Source organism: Salarias fasciatus, chromosome 18 (genome assembly GCF_902148845.1).
Source record: "Salarias fasciatus chromosome 18, fSalaFa1.1, whole genome shotgun sequence".
In the NCBI taxonomy this organism is placed as follows: Eukaryota; Metazoa; Chordata; class Actinopteri; order Blenniiformes; family Blenniidae; genus Salarias; species Salarias fasciatus.
The window spans coordinates 9,120,671-9,136,679 of NC_043762.1; the positions used below are offsets into that span (position 1 = coordinate 9,120,671).

At 43.4% G+C, this 16,009-nt stretch overlaps 2 pseudogenes; one reads left to right on the forward strand and one right to left on the reverse strand.

Annotated features, from left to right (window-relative positions):
• Nucleotides 1-1,624: 1,624 nt before the first annotated feature.
• On the reverse strand, nucleotides 1,625-5,319 carry LOC115404889 (calreticulin-like; annotated as a pseudogene).
• Nucleotides 5,320-8,085: 2,766 nt separating this feature from the next.
• Nucleotides 8,086-11,221, forward strand: LOC115404903 (zinc finger protein 571-like; annotated as a pseudogene).
• Nucleotides 11,222-16,009: the final 4,788 nt, after the last annotated feature.

A 16,009-nucleotide genomic window follows, 5' to 3' on the forward strand; every position in this document is an offset into this window, starting at 1 on the left:
TTTAACACACAGCATTTGTTTTGCAGAAACCTCTCAGTTTCAGGACGGACTACTTTCATCAACAAGCATCGAGGCTCTAACTTGAAAAGCATCCAACAGCTGGGTTTCACACCATGTTTCCAGAAATATTGCCCCCCCCCCCCCACCATCCCCCCGCTCAGCCTGTTGCAGTGAAGCTTCAGCAGAGCTTGTTGAATCATTTGAATAAGGTGTGTCAGAGAGCAGAAAGAAACCAAACCACCACACCAGGATGGATGAACATTATACACTCAGGTTCTCTGAATAATGAACCACATGCTGCAAACTGATGCACCACCTATTGAACACAGAAACTGTACTTTAACTCGTATTGCATTGTTTTCAGGTGCACATTCCTCAATGAAACATTTCTCTACAACTGCAAATCACAAATACTGGTTGGTTTCAGGAAAAAATATAATTTCACACAGCTGATGTGCTTTTTTACATAACCTGATGTTCTTTACGGGTTGCAACAGCGATAGACGGCACCACAAATACGTCACCCTTCAAGTAATCAAGCAGAACATTTATTACAAATGGTATGAAACCGTTAAATCTGACAGCTCTCAGATCACACTTATGGTTCAGCTTCTCATTATTCATATCTTTACTGCGTTGCACGTTGTTTATTCTCAGTGCGTCTGCTGTATTCATCTGCGACATTCATAAATGGAGTAAATATGAAAACATTCAATTCAAGAGGTTTGATTTTATGATGTGGAATATTATCTGAATTCCACTTAAAAGAGAGATTGAGTCCTTTGTGAAGTCTCAGAAATGTGGCACTGTGTTCAAACACTGTACTGATTTTCATTTTGTTTGTCCAAGTCACATCAGAAAACAACTAAAAATCACAAACCTCAGAGGAACGACTTGAAATCCCTTCTAAACACACCACTTCTAGATTATTCTAGCATTTATGGAAAACGCTCAGTTTAAGATTGTATTAAAATGTCAGTCCCATAAACCTTTATGGGAAGACCAAAAATGAACCACATGAGCCAATTGTTTCATTTTAAACGTGACAAATTATAATGGGCTAATAGAATATTCTATATTTTGCTGTAACTAATCCACTGAGCTCATTAAAAATATATACTTTTATGTTATATGACAAGCTTTTTTTGAAGTTGTGGAAATTTTTTTGTGGAGAATAAATGCACTTTACCCATCAGAATCTGAAAATTTTGAATAAACCCATTAAATGTACCATTACAAGACATTAGGTTTTTGCAATAAAAAAACAAATCAGTGAAAAATGCTGTCACAATTCTGTGCTGCATCTCAATGTTTTTTTAGCTTGCTCCTTCCTGAGGATGTCTGGTCTGTAACGCACCTCTAAAATGAATTAAATATATGTAAAGCTCAGCGGAAACCTGATCACGATCCATTCCTGTGAAGCAACTGGATACTTTATAGCTCCACAATTCAGGTAGAAGTTCTAAATGTTGATCCAGAGTTCTTGATCTTCCTCAGCTTGAAGTCCATATTAGTCAATCTATATTTCACTCCCTGTGCCATTGAGAACCCTGTAAAATACTCTGACATGAAAAAAATAAAATCTCATTTCTAGGGTGAGTTCAGGCAGCACACAATATAACCACACGGTGGACTTATGTTTTTATTAAAAGTTTGGTATCAATATCACTCTGTCCAATTAAAATACCTGTGACCCTCTCGAATCACAACAGGGGTTCTCCAGATTTCTGATTGTATGGACAAGTCATTCGTGACTGAATCATTTCAGATATTCCTTTAAAGTGTATGGAAATGAAAAAAAAAAAAAAAAAGTCAGTGCCACAGAAAACCAAAATAAGTTACATACATTAATCTGGATTTATGTCATTTTGATTCACATGTTTTGTGTTCAGGACCTTGAGGAAAAACTCTCAATCACAATCAATGGACTTAAAGCTGAATGGATATTCATCATTCCCCCCCATGTGTCATTTTTAGCATTAGCTTCAAAAGGTCTACCATCTAAACACTAACAGACAACCACTTTCCAAAGAGAAGCAGAAAAATAGCACATGTGAAGAGAGAAAGGGGAAAAAACAAACAAACCAAAAAACAGCAGATGACAGCTGTGTAATTACAAAATGAGGAATGAACTTTAGTCAGAGGAAAACTGCAGAATCAATCCAGTAGTTCTGGGGTAACAATGACCAAAATGAAAGACACCATGTCCACGAACACCCCCCTTTCCCCTAATTACTACATGAGATTCCCGTGTCGGGTCGTGTCCAGATCTCAGGGAAAGGATGCACAGCAGCCACAATACCCCTGGGAAGTGCAGGACAGAGTTTCTGAAGGTGGGGCAGGAAAGCAAACTCTCTGGCCACGCCTCCTCAAAGCTCATCTTTGGGTTTGTCTTCCTCCAAAGTTTGTGCTTCCTCAGTGTCTTCTTTTGCATCTTCCTCCTCTTCTTCTTCCTCCTCTTCCTCATCTAGATCTTCGTCTTCGTCACCTGTGTCCTGCTCTTTGTTCTTCTCCTCCTCCTTTTTCGTTTCAAGTCGTCCTGCTCCTGTTTCATTTTCCTCTCTGGCTCCTGTAGGGGGAAGAGTCACATGACCACGGTATTGTAAAGCAGTATTTGACAGATGATGGGGTCATGGCCTTTTTCTAAATAATCGTCACGTGATTCACAGTAATGATTAATCAACACACCTTTGTCACACCCCAGGTCTCCTTTCCAACGTCTTCCGCTTCCTTCACATCGTCGGTAATCAGGAAGTTGTCAAAGATGGTGCCAGATTTCACCTGTGATAAATAACAACATTCTGTAAATGAAGAAGGGAAACTGCAGAAACACCACGGCTCAAAGAAGACAATTCATCCCTCACCTGCCAGAGATCAAGACCCAAAACGCCAATGCTGTCGAACTTGTAGATGGTGGAATCGGCACTGTACTCGGGATTGTCAATCTCAGGATGCACCCACTGGCCCTTGTAGTTGGGGTTGTCGATCTGTTTAGGTTTCCACTCTCCCTGTAACACAGCAGGTAGCAATAAAGTCAAACAGTGCACAAATAAAGGGTTGATAACAGCTCTATGTGTGGTTGTCAAACTGTAGTTCACCTTGTACTCGGGGTTGGGGATCATCGGTGGCTCCCACTCTCCATCCATATCCTCATCCCAGTCTTCGGGCTTTTTGGCATCAGGATCTGGAATGTTTTCGGGCTTGTCCCAATCCTGAAGACGAACAAGAGTTTAAGTGAGTTTTCTACCAACTGTATTTCCAATGAACTACACAGAAATAGCAGCAGAATGTCAGTACTAAAAAGCTGTTCACCTCAGGCTTGGTGTCGGTAGCATCGTCGATTTTAGCGCGGTCGTCCCAGTCCTCTGGCTTTTTGGCTTCGGGGTCCTTGATTTTCTTAGGTGGCAGGAAATCCCAGTCATCCTCCAGACTGCCTGACTCAACCTTCTCGTTGTCAATCTTCACTTCATAGGTCTGGTCTGAATTCAGGATCAGCGTGTAGAGATGGGTCAGCTCATCATCCTAAAAGAGAATCAGATTTTTGGATTAAGCCTACAGAGAGGAAGAACTTAAGTTTATATTTAAGAATAGAAAAAGAACTACCTTGCATTTGATTTCTTTCTTGATGAGGTGATTCTTGCCCTTGTAGTTAAAGATGACGTGAACCTTTTTGGTGCTGTAGCCACAAATGTCAGGGCCTGAGGGAAACAAGTTCAATTAATAGCTGTATTAAGAATCAGGGACCAGGTCTGGCTGCTAATGTCCTTTATTATCTGCACACCGTGACTCACCAAACATGATGTAGTAGCTGGATTCTCCATGCATGTTAGTCTGGTCCAACTCGGAGGGGAAGACTTTGACGTAGCCGCCGCCGCAGTCGATCTTCTGCTCGTGCTTGACTGTAAACTGAATGACCAAGATTTCCCCTCATTGCTGAAAGGATCAAAACGAGCAGAGGTAGCGTAGAAACGAGCATCTTGGCTTGTCTGAAGACCTGAAGAGAAAGCACAAAATAGCTCTTTTTAGTTACCAGAGTTGGGGAAATCAAATACTACTTTTTTTTTTTTAGTATCATTTACAACTAAAGGGCTGAATAGGAGATGTTCCAATGAATGGACTGTTCTTTTATTTAAACTAAAGTACAAATTAACAGGAAGATGTCATAAATATATTTTAGTGCTCTGTTTTTATGAATGGAGCGTCCAAAATACTAGGCGAAACCAGCCAATCCTGCTTAGGGGAGGTCGCTGTTTTTTTAAAACATTCTGACTTCCTTGTTATGAGGCAATGCAGTTGAACCTTCACTTCACACTCAAGCCCTCCTGGATTTTTGCTTACGTGTTGATACAAGCGAATCTTTGGGCAATTTCTGCAAAATACTGGATTCTGAGTTGAAGGGTCTTTTTTTTAAACTTAGAAACAGAAGATTTAAACTTTTATTCGGGGTGTTTTTGGCCGTGTGAATGCAGCGAGCTTGGTGATAGTTTCTCTTTCATTTTAACTTATCATTAAGAAGTCAAATGAGGAACTAACTTTTCAGGTCAAGTGCATTGAGAGTATTACCTTAAAGGATACAACTTGAATGACTACCAGTATTGATCAATGTGTGTGATATTTACTCAGTGGCTACACAGGATTACTAGGAACATTTACCTTTATCTTTCTCAGCATCTCCATAGAAGTTCCCAGCAGTGAGTTTCCACTCTCCATAGTCAGACTTGTATTTGGAGGTCACCCAGCGACTTTTCCACGCATCTTTGAAAGAAAAAGATATGTTAAATTAGCAGGGAATTAACACAGTAACCACATTTATCCAAGTAGAACTGACAATCCTAACAATTCTACTAATAATATGTGCCAGATGAGAGTTAAATTCTTAGTTGAGTTTTTTTTTTTTTTTTCATTTTTCTAGCAACTTGGGCCGCATGCTTTACAAACTTCAAAGATGACCCGGATGTGTCACAAATTAGCTTGGAGGATAACAAGTTTATGACATGATAAGAGTGGCATCTATCGCCGAATGGCTCGTTTAAAAATGTGCACAAGTGAGGAGGAAAATGTCGAGCTAACAGTCAAATGAATCAAGGCTAACCTCGTGCTCTCTACAACGTTCCTGAGCCAACAAAAAAAAAGAAACTCACCGCCGTCAGTGAACTCCTCCCGAAAATAAACGGTGGCGTGCACGCGGCACACGGCCAGCGTCACCGCCAGCACGGCCAGAACCTGCATTTTTCCCATTTCCCACCTGGACGTCGCGGGGCTCACCGAGGTCGATGCTGTGCCGAGAAACGACTGCTATCAGGAGGAAGAGGGGCGATATTTCAGAGAGGCTCCGGCGAACAGATGTCTGCCTGCCATTGGCTGGACGGAGCGCGTGTCTGGACCAATCAGAGTGGACCACGAGACACTCGTCCGCTCCACACAGCCGTTTCCTCAAGTGCGGTTCTGCAGTCTGACCAGCAGGGGCCGCCAAAGCCACCGGGACCGAGCCCGCCCACACGTGTCCCTGGTTCAGCCCACCCATCTGACCCCTGTTCACCCAGACTTTCCCAGTTTTACCTCACTGTTTGGACTAACTAGGTCACGTGTAAACAGATAAACCATTTATATGTTTATTGCTCTCAGACAGAGTAGCTTAAAGCTATCGCCTTTGTTCAGGGTGACAGGATGACAGTATGACCAAGCCCAGCTGACCTGTTTGGTTGCTTTGATATGAATTCAGTTTGAAGAAACACGCATGGACTTTGTTTCAGGAACAACAGAAAACATTCAGTTGCTCCACCTGTAAGTGCAATATGTATTTCTAGCAATCTATAACAGTGATTCTCACATGGTGGGTTACTGGCCCAATTTCAGTGGCTCGTAGCCCTTTGCCTTGGCAATAAAAAGTTTCCTTTTTTTTTTTAAGAGTTTAGATAAAAATTAATCTTCTGTCGATTGTTGCGCTCCTTATCATCTGATGACATTGATAAGCTGTAATGAGCCATGTGAAAACCCTCACCTAAACAAGCTATGATCTATCATGTTAAAATTTGGCTGAAAGCCGTCATATAGTTTTAAGATATTCAATGTCTTCTTTGTATAGGTGAAAGTTTTATAACTAAGTTATATCTGTATATAATCAAAGACACATTCAGACGGGCTTCACAGTGAATAAACATAATTTATGATGCTATAAAAACTCAAAATATATATGGTGTTAAATAAAGACAGATGACACGGTTCTCTTCAGCATAATTCAGTTCAACAATATCAGCTTCAGCTGTAGAAATGAAGAACATTTTGACCTTGTAAAACACATTTCTAGCACTTTTGATTAGTTATGATAGTACTAATCTGTTTATCCTTGTATTTCAAATCAGCTTAAAGACACCAAGAACGTAAAAGACAATGTGACAATAAAACACAGTAAGAAAATCCAATATCACTGGGAAAAGGTGGATCTTTAGCTTGAATATAAAACTGTCCACATAACAAATCTGAGACCTAAAAGTCAGATGGCTTAATACTCAACTACCAATCTTTCCTCTGACCTTTGAGATATTCAAATGTTAATACCCTGAGAGGGCAAAGTTACTGAGTAGGCAGATCAGGGTTTAAACAGGAAGATGAGTGAGATAAGGAAGGCAATTATCCTAATGGAACATGCTTTCCCTTTTTTAATAGATAAAATCCAACAGAAATAAAAGTAGAAAAGATACATTTTCTGTTCAAATTGCTTTCAGGGGTTTTCTTTCTTTCTGTCTAATAAAATGAACCGTCACTTTACACAAGGATTAAGGTCACAAGAAACAATGTGACAACTGAAGAGGCAGCTAATCAGGTTATTATCACACACCCCGACTCCTTTCTTTAAAAGGTAGCTATCTCCTTCTTGATACAGCCGGAGCTTTGTTGAAGTGGATCAGTGTGGCAAACGTCTTTTTTGGATCCTGCAGGTCTTTGATGTCGACCGCTGGAAAACCTCAGAGTGCAGCAAAGATCAGGAGGCTCTCCGGCTGACCAACACAAGCTTGGATAATCTCTTCTGAGTTTACTTCATTTGATGGGAGATGTTTGTTGTTCAGGTGAGGTTAGCTGGGATGTAGACACGGAAATCTGATCCCTGCATTGTTGCCCTGTATGCAAAGCAGAACAGTCAGTGTGCTCAATAAATAAACTGCCTATTTACAAGCTGTGCAGATCTTTTCTTCCACACAAAACACAAAGAAGAACACATGCATGCATCCATGCACAAAGTAACACCTAGATGAACAAACAAACAAATAAATAAATGTGACATTATTTTATGCTACATACTTATCAATAAAGAGGCAAACAATAAAACTCTAGATTGGACAGAGTAGTAGTGAAGATGGGATGATGTAATTTAAACTAAAATATAGATTATGAAGCTTTCAAAATACTGTACACACAACAAAGGAAGCACAAGAGGAAAAATAAGTCTTATAACAGAAAAGTGTCTTTCCTAATAATAATAATAATAATAATAATAATAATAATATATAATAATAATAATAAACTGTGTATCTTAATTAGAATAAATAGCTTTTTTGGTGAACAAACAGGTGGACGTTTGAAATATGAATTGTGCTTCCTTTACTGCAAACATACTTCGACTTTATGGTGGAGTTGGGTGTTTGAAAACCATTCAAATTTGACAATCATTCTGACCTTAAAAAAATAATAATTGGCCTTGAACATAATTTAATAACTGAAAACTCCATATACACAAAAATAGACAACAAAACTAATATTCACGCCTTTCTTGAGGAACTATGTCATTACTTAAATGAAAAAGATGTCTTTTAACTTCACAGGTAAAACAGACCCTTTTTTTATTTAATCTGAGAAGGACCTGCAGGAGGGTACTCTTGTGCTTTAGCTTCTATTTTTTGGTTTATTCTAGCCTTTTGTTTAAAAAAATCTATTAATCTTTTTAACTTGTGACAGCTGTGTGTGCTATTATTATTTATTTATTATTATTTTATTTATTACGTTTCAATTTCGTTCAATTGAAAAAAAAAACGTGTTTCCCATTTATTCGGAGTTTTACGGTTCGACGTCACTTCCGTTTGTTTTAACCTCTGTTTTTCCAAGCAGGTTGTTTATGATCAGGTGATCCCTTTAACAAACACGGTCTGGCTAAAATGTCCGCATTAAAAAAAGAATTTTTACAGCGTTGAATCACAATCCAGCAGCCCGCAGCCGCCGAGCCTCCAGCGGACCCCCGGACTCCCTCTCGGCGGACTCAGGATGTCTTTCCACGGCTCGTTCGGCTCGCAGCTCGCTGCCATCATGGACGTCTTAGCCAAAGCCGCTGTGGCAGAGATCACCAAGCTGGTGGAGGACGGGGGGCTGGTGCTGAGGAAGGAGATCTGTCGGAGGGACGGCGAGATCCAGGAGCTCAGGAGGAGTCTGAAAGTGATGGAGGAGGAGCTGTGCAAAGCTCAGGAGGCCATCCTCCACAAAGGTGAGAGCCTGCAAAGTTCCTCCGGCAGCATTGGACCTAACTGTGAATGGGTACCAGGTTCGAATCTGGTGATGATGGGCTGCATTATGTGGGTGGGTGGGTGAGCTGAGCTCAGATCCCTCAGTTCCATTTCTGACTTCAAACAAGCTGCCAGCATGGTATACATTCTTCCAGCAGAGTCTAAAAGCCTAATTTCCTATTTAGAATCAGTATCTGTTACTCTGATCTGAACAATCACTCCCCATTAGAGGGGAAAAAGCAGCCTCCAATTCAGTCCAAGATTGGGAATTTTTTTGCTGTCAGTTTCATACTCAGTTAAATTTCCTTCACAATCAGTCTCTCAGTACACATTTGTCTCCATGGGTTGAGTAGAGCCAAAACCACCAGGACTGCCGTCTTCCTCGTGATTCATGCAAACAACACAAAGTTTTACTGCTGAATGCACATCATGGGATTACAGTGTCGTAGAAGCATTTGCAGAAGTCCACTGGACACTTTTAACCCTGGATATTTCAGTGCATGCCCTGTAAAAAGGTTAAAGTCACTCAGTGTAAAGCATTTATTATTCTGTCTACTGGATTTCTCACAACACTGCACATTTTGTTGATTGTAATGAATGTTTTCTCCCTGTTTGATGACCTCATGTGTTGTTCTTTGGCCTAAGATGGAGAGATAATGTTGGGAAATACAAATGTTGATACTAACAGTGAAAAATGACCAGAAAAATGCCGCAGCTTGAACATTCATGATGATTTTCAAGTGAGCTTTGGCCAAGATAGAACAACAGGGAGCTACAGTTGCATGTAATGAACATTAAGACATTGAAATAGCAACCTCGGTCAGGAACGCTTCGGATCAGTAGAATATCTTGAAACTGGTGTCATCATTACAGTTCTGTGGGTAGAAGAATAAATTTTACAGGTGAACAGTAAAGAGTATGATAACAGCCATGGTTGATTGTCATTCCTAACTCTCACTGTGTGGAATTCAGTCTCTTGGTTTCCTCTCTGTTGCAGATAAAGTAGATCGGGAGACAAACACCATGTTTCGAACAAAGAAGCGCTGATTCGCTGTGGCAGCCTCCGGATGGAGCAAACGAGAGTCTGAACATCCGGCTGGTGGTGAAACCTGAGCCCACAGATGAAGCCGCCGCCATGGAAACCAAAGACGACACAGCGACGGCGGCGGACTTCGGAGCAGCCCCGGAGGACCCGCTCTGGGCCGCTTCGGTAGCGATGCCGCAGCACGTTCAGATGTTCTCCTCTCACGCCGAGCAGTATCCTGCTCCCGCGACCGCAGACGGCTCCTTCGATCCTCAGGCGATCACGGCGCAGGAGATCATAGCCGACTGCTTAAGCGTGCCGGTGAAGCTGGAGGCGGAGGGTTCCTCCGCGTGCATGGAAGGCATCACTCCAGAGACTGCCCAGAGCGAACAGTTCAGACACGTTTCTCATCCTCAGTACAGTCAGGACAAGTGCCTGCAGTCGGCTCTGCAGCAGGCCGGCCCGTCACCGGCGATGCCACACGAACAGAGACCCGCGCTGAGTTTACACACCGAGGATTACCGCCATCATAGGAACATCCTGCGGGCGAAACGGCCAACGAATGTGTGGCGATCCAGTCACAAACTCTTCATGTGCTCTGTGTGCAACAAGGGGTTCCTGCGCTTGTCTCAGCTGGAGGAGCACAAGGCCTCTCACCAGGCCGTCAAGCCTTTCAGGTGCCTCGAATGTGGGAAGTCTTTCACCCAGAAGACCCGGCTGAAGACGCATCAGAGCGTGCACACGGGGGAGAGGCCGTTCAGCTGCAAAATCTGCGGCAAGATGTTTTCCAGGCAGGACAACTGCTTGAGACACGAGCGGTTCCACAGCGGGACGAAGCCGTACAGCTGCAAGCAGTGCGGAAAAAGCTTCACCGTGCAGGGAAATCTGAAAATACATCAGGAGATTCACCTGCAGGGGTATTGAATCTCGAGTTACAGCTAAAGGAATAAAAGGCTTCCATACTTGCTGAGGAAAATATTGTTTGATCTGGTTGCCCTGAAACTTGTAAGCAAAAGTTTGCAGGTTTGATTCCTACTGTTGACGGGTCGTCACTGGGTCCTTGAGCAAAGCGTTCATCACTCAGGTTACATCAGGAAAGAGACCTTTGTCATTTTTGGCTTATTTTCCCCACATTAAACACAGATTTTAGGATACCTCTCTAAAGTGGAAGTGGGTGACGCATTATTGTGAATTCACACAGTAATCTTCGAGGTTTTGATCATTTAATGTATATGCTATTGTGTTCTTATTGCTTTCTAAAAATATATTCTGTTTTGTTCCAGCTAGCTGCAGTCCACTTCCTGATTATTTCGTTACACTTACAAGTTATTGTATGTTGATGGAGAAACAATCTTGGCATTTCCTTTTCTTTATATGGGAAACTAATAAATATGCTCATTATTTGCATCTTTGCACTTGTATAGATGGACTTTGGTTGTGTGTGATTGTTTCTGTGTTTGCCCTGCAAAGAAGGCTGTCCTGAGAGCACCCCACTTTCACCCATAGTCAGTTTGGATTAGTTCCAACTCGAAAATTTAAAAAGCATTATACATGGAGGAATGTTTAGCTTTTCCTCAGTTGGTTATTTTGTGTTTGTTTTCATACTGTAGCTCCCAAAACAAAAGACAAAAGTATAATCACTGCCCTGTGACACAGTACTTCTCTTCCATCTTCTGTGAAAACCACTGAGGATTTGTGTCTAATGCTGAAGATCTCTCTAAATTTAATTAAAATCTATTTGTAGATATTTGTATTGGCGCTGAATGATGCTCATGTTTCTGCCTTCAGGGCTCTGCCTTGAATTTCATATTTGCCCTGAAGGATTTTTTTTCTTGTTTACATGTGAATTTCCTTACTTGCTGCAAGGCTCTTTATGTTAGATAAAATTAAATCAAGATCTTTTAGAAGTTAGGACAGAGATTTGGTATAACAGTGATTCATTAAGAAGCTTCTGGATTGCAACTAAAGAGCTGATTATTTTCTATACACTGCAATGGCTTTTGGTTCTTTTAGGATGGTTTTACAACAAATAAAGTTTCCAACCGCATATGCTGCTGATAATCATCGGTAACGTTTATAGCTGAATAACTCAAACAACAAATCAAAACCACATGTGTGCTTCAAATTGCCCACTTGGGAAAAAAATAATGTGTTTTGAATTGAATATGTACTGATTAAAATATCCATAAAATTATATTAAACAATGGGATAGAACAAAAATACATAATGAAAACAGATAAACCCAATAGACAGAAATGCAACAACATATGGAAAAATATGAAAGAATGTGTCAAGCTGATTCATAAAACTTTAGAATGGATCAGTATAGGATGGAATGTTTTTGTTAATAGCGGAATTTTTAAATGATCATGTTTAGATGAGGAACATTTGCTGGGAAGTGTGTCTTTTTGTCGTTTTCGTCTCAGGAAATTGTCGATTTTAAGACCGATGAAGGCTGAAGGTACTGTAGTGTTCATGCCAGGCCGCTAGATGGAGATGTTTTAGTGTTTTGGTGATGCAGAATCAGATCCACCTTTGTTGTTGTTATTGGTCGTGTTGCGCATGCGCAAAATGCCACTCATCCAGTGAATGTACTGCGCATGCGCCAGAGTATACGGCCTGCGAGGCTACTGCGCATGTGCACAACTCTGATTCAGAAAAGTTGCGTCGTCCTGTTGATACGGAAACATCTCGAAAAACCTTGCATGAATAAGGCTCTTAAAAACAAAAAAAAAACGTCCTCGAATGTGCACAAGGCTGTGCGTTTATACCGTGGTTTTCCTGCGGTTTGCACCATTAGCTGCGGCTCGCTAAACGCACTGCGGTTGAAATCAACCACCTAGCAACCCACACCTGGCCGCTTTCGGGGTGGCAGTCCGCGGTCCTCCGGCTCAGCTTCGTGCCGCTAACGGGGCTGGGCCACTTCAGCTTTCCCACCATGTTGAGCAGCGTCGCCCTGCGAGCTCAGATCGCCTCCGTGATTGATGCACTGTCCAAGGCAGCCGTGGCCGAGATCGCCCAGGTCGTGGAGGATGCATGGTGGTGCTACGACTGGAAATGTGTCAGCGGGAGAACGAGATCAAGAAGCTGAAGAGCAACATCGAGGTGCTGCACGGCGAGCTGCGGGCGACACAGCACGCAGGGAGCCTGCGACCCCCACCACGGAGGGACGGTGAGTCAAAACACACCTCAAACTACAACACAACACTGCAAATCTACCCTGTTAACATGGCAACAAGCTGTAGCACACAGGGCGGCCATTCATTCATACACTGATGGAGGTGTTGTATCATTTTCTCCAGGTAAATAGATAAACAATGCCAGTTTTATGAAGGGATTATGTTCGGATTAAATGACCATTCAATACTGATTTTGAGGTCAGCTCTGACGCACACATGAGAAGGACCGTCTGTGTTGCCAGGTTGTGATAGATCCTCACCGGAGCACCTCTGTGAGCCTTTTTCCAGCTCCTTTGATTGAGGAAAGCTTGCAGCACTCCCCCCTTCATAAAGTGCGTCCTGTGGCTGTGCAAAGTGTTGCAAATACTACAACTTTTAGTTATTTCCAACCAGGGACATTCAGTTCAGCAGTTTAACCAAGAAAAGTGAATAGATAGAAGCAGCAGCAGGTGCACAGCACATGTTCCAAGATGTTAAATAACAGCTGGAGGATGTTTAGTCAAATTGCAATCAGAGGAAAGGATGTGGTCCTTTGGGATTCAGGAGGTGGGCTGGATCTTTATAACAACCAATCAGAAAGATATATGAACTGTTTGCATTTTCTCAGAACATCAGTGACTTGCAGATGCTGAAGGAACTTATGCTTGATTGCATAAAAACACCATCCTGAAATGGAATTTCTGTCCTCATTTGCTCGTGAAAATCCTCTGCAATGTAATTGTTGGGCCCCTCTGACAGGTTCATCAGCTTACTGCATTCAGTTACAGAAATGTGTTGTGTCTCACAGAAATCAAGAGTTGCATGGGTGATGAGAGGAACCTGTTGGAGAATGTGCATCCTGAAGAGGGGAACAGCAGCGTGCACGTGACCGACGTGCAGGTGAAATGCGAACCCGGCGAAGGGGGAAGTGAGGAGACCCCGAGGCCGGCCGACAAACTGGACGGAGGGCTCAACCCTGTACGAGGCAGGTCAATGGACAGCGGCAGCACCAACTGAGACTGCCAGGCGGGAGCAGCATGGATTATTTGGGTCTCGGGGAGAGCTCGCTGTCCTGTCTCCCCGATTCCTCTCTGCAAGGGCTGAGCGTGTCCGGCAGCGGCTCCGGCGGGCTCCAGCAGGGCCCCTTCAGCCGAGGCCTGCTGGGCTACAACCAGCACCGGAACATGGTGCGCAGGAGGACGGCGCAGAGGCTGATTTTCAGGAAGGGCTTCTTCTGTCCGTACTGCGGCAAATACTTCGAACGCATCGGGCACCTGGAGAGACACAAAGGATCCACACGGGGGAGAAAACCCTACCGCTGCGAGATCTGCGAGAAGCGCTTCAACCAGAAGTGCACTCTGAAGGAGCACATGAATATCCACAGAAGAAGTACGTAAAGCATGGTCCAAGCCAGAGGTTATGAAGGGTTATATCTTGTCTAGTTAAAGGATAGCATTAGGTTGCATTTTCACAACAACATTTTAGGTGAACATGCATGGTTTTTGCAGTTTCGTTTCATAAAAGTTTCATGTTTACGTACAAAATGTTGAAAATGACATCCTTTAACGCCACATCGAGATGAAATTGGACTGTATGAACTAAACGTGTTTGAAACCTCCTCTTCAAAACCTCCCAGAATGAGGTGAAGCTCTGGAGAGGCTTGTTGCTCTTTCAAATGATAAAAAGAGAGCAGACTGCGAGCTAGCTCTCTATCAGGACTCTGTGTTTATATTTAACAGGATGGCTTCATTCACACTGCTGTTTTCTTTTTGGGGAGGAATCTGGGCTCGGTTCACAGTTGGGGGGGGTCTCGGGCGCCATTCCTGAAAAGCAGAAATATGCGGTTTAGGTGGGACGACAGTGAGTTGCTGGGGGAGTTAAAATGACTCATGAAGAGCAGGAAGTCAGGAAGATTTTAAGAGAAGATTTAAATTGACCAAATGTGAACAAAATCCTGTTGTAAATACTGAATTTCTTGCTTCTGTCCTTAAGCAGGCATTCAGTCCAGACCAGCCGAGCTCCAAGTGGCCGAACACAAGCAGGTCCCCGAGGCGACTCCCCGCACCAGTGGCAGGCGTCCCGGAGCAGGAGAGCCAGGCCGAAGCCGATGACGGTGGTCCGGCAAGAGGGACGGACCCCCTCCCAGCACCTGTGGCAGATCAAATCCGAGCCCACGGAGGAAAATGTAACACAGCCGCTGTTCCACGGAGGAAACGATCAGGCGGGGGGAGCGGTCGGCAACCTGAGCGAAGAATTCTCGGCGTTTCAGAGAGACAACCAGCAGTGGATGTCACGGCTACAAAACAACCCGGAGCTGAGCAGCACGGACTTTCTCCAGAGCGGGACGTCGTATCCCGGGATCTCTCAGCTGCTCCCACCGCCAGTCGAGGCGTCCCTGCAGCACCTTCCCTTTCCCAGGAAAGCCGTACGGCGAGCTGAAAAACAACGCGATCCCCCAAGCACCTTACAGAGCGCCGGACGCCCTGATGAGGCCGAGCGAAGCCAACCTGCACCGCGCGACATCGGAGAGTCCTCACGACTCACCCCCAGCAGAGAAGTTGGTCCTTCCCCCGGATCAAGCCAAAGAAATGCTTCGTTTGCTCGTACTGCAGCAAAGTGTTCGAGCGAGCCGGCCACCTGGAGAGACACTTACGGATTCACACGGGGGAGAAGCCGTACGGCTGCCACATCTGTGGGAAGTGCTTCAACCAGAAGAGCAGCCTGAAGAGCCACATGAAGACGCACAGGAACGGTGAGAGACGGAACGCAGATCCAGAACTTCAGCGACAGACGGAGAAGAAACAGAATCAGCATGTTATCACAAAATCAGCATAGAAAAATCTGTCTTTAATCTTTGTCTTCAATGCTGTCTTTAATCACCAGCTTGTTGCACAGACTGTCTCTTGAGACACGAATGTGTGTGAAACCTTCTCTTTATTTCTAAAATCCTAGAGAAAGTTGTTGCAAATCAACTTTGTGACTCTTTTATAACACCGACCTATTTGAGTCTTTTCAGTCAGGTTTCAGAGCTCATCACAGCACAGAGACGGCTCTTTAAAAGTTACTAATGATCGTCTCACAGCCTCAGACAAAAGACTGGTCTCTGTTCTGGTCCTGTTTGATCTCAGTGCTGCATTCGACACAGTTGAATCATGACGTCCTACTGCAGAGACTAGAATATATTATTGGGATTAAAGGGACAGGTTCAATCATGAAGTGCTGAAGGGAGAGACGCGGCTATGAATGAACTGAGGGAATGAGTGGACTCATTAATAGTGGCCATGAATGTAAACATAGTGATACCTGAGAACTGATGAAGGAAGACCGTTGAAAGT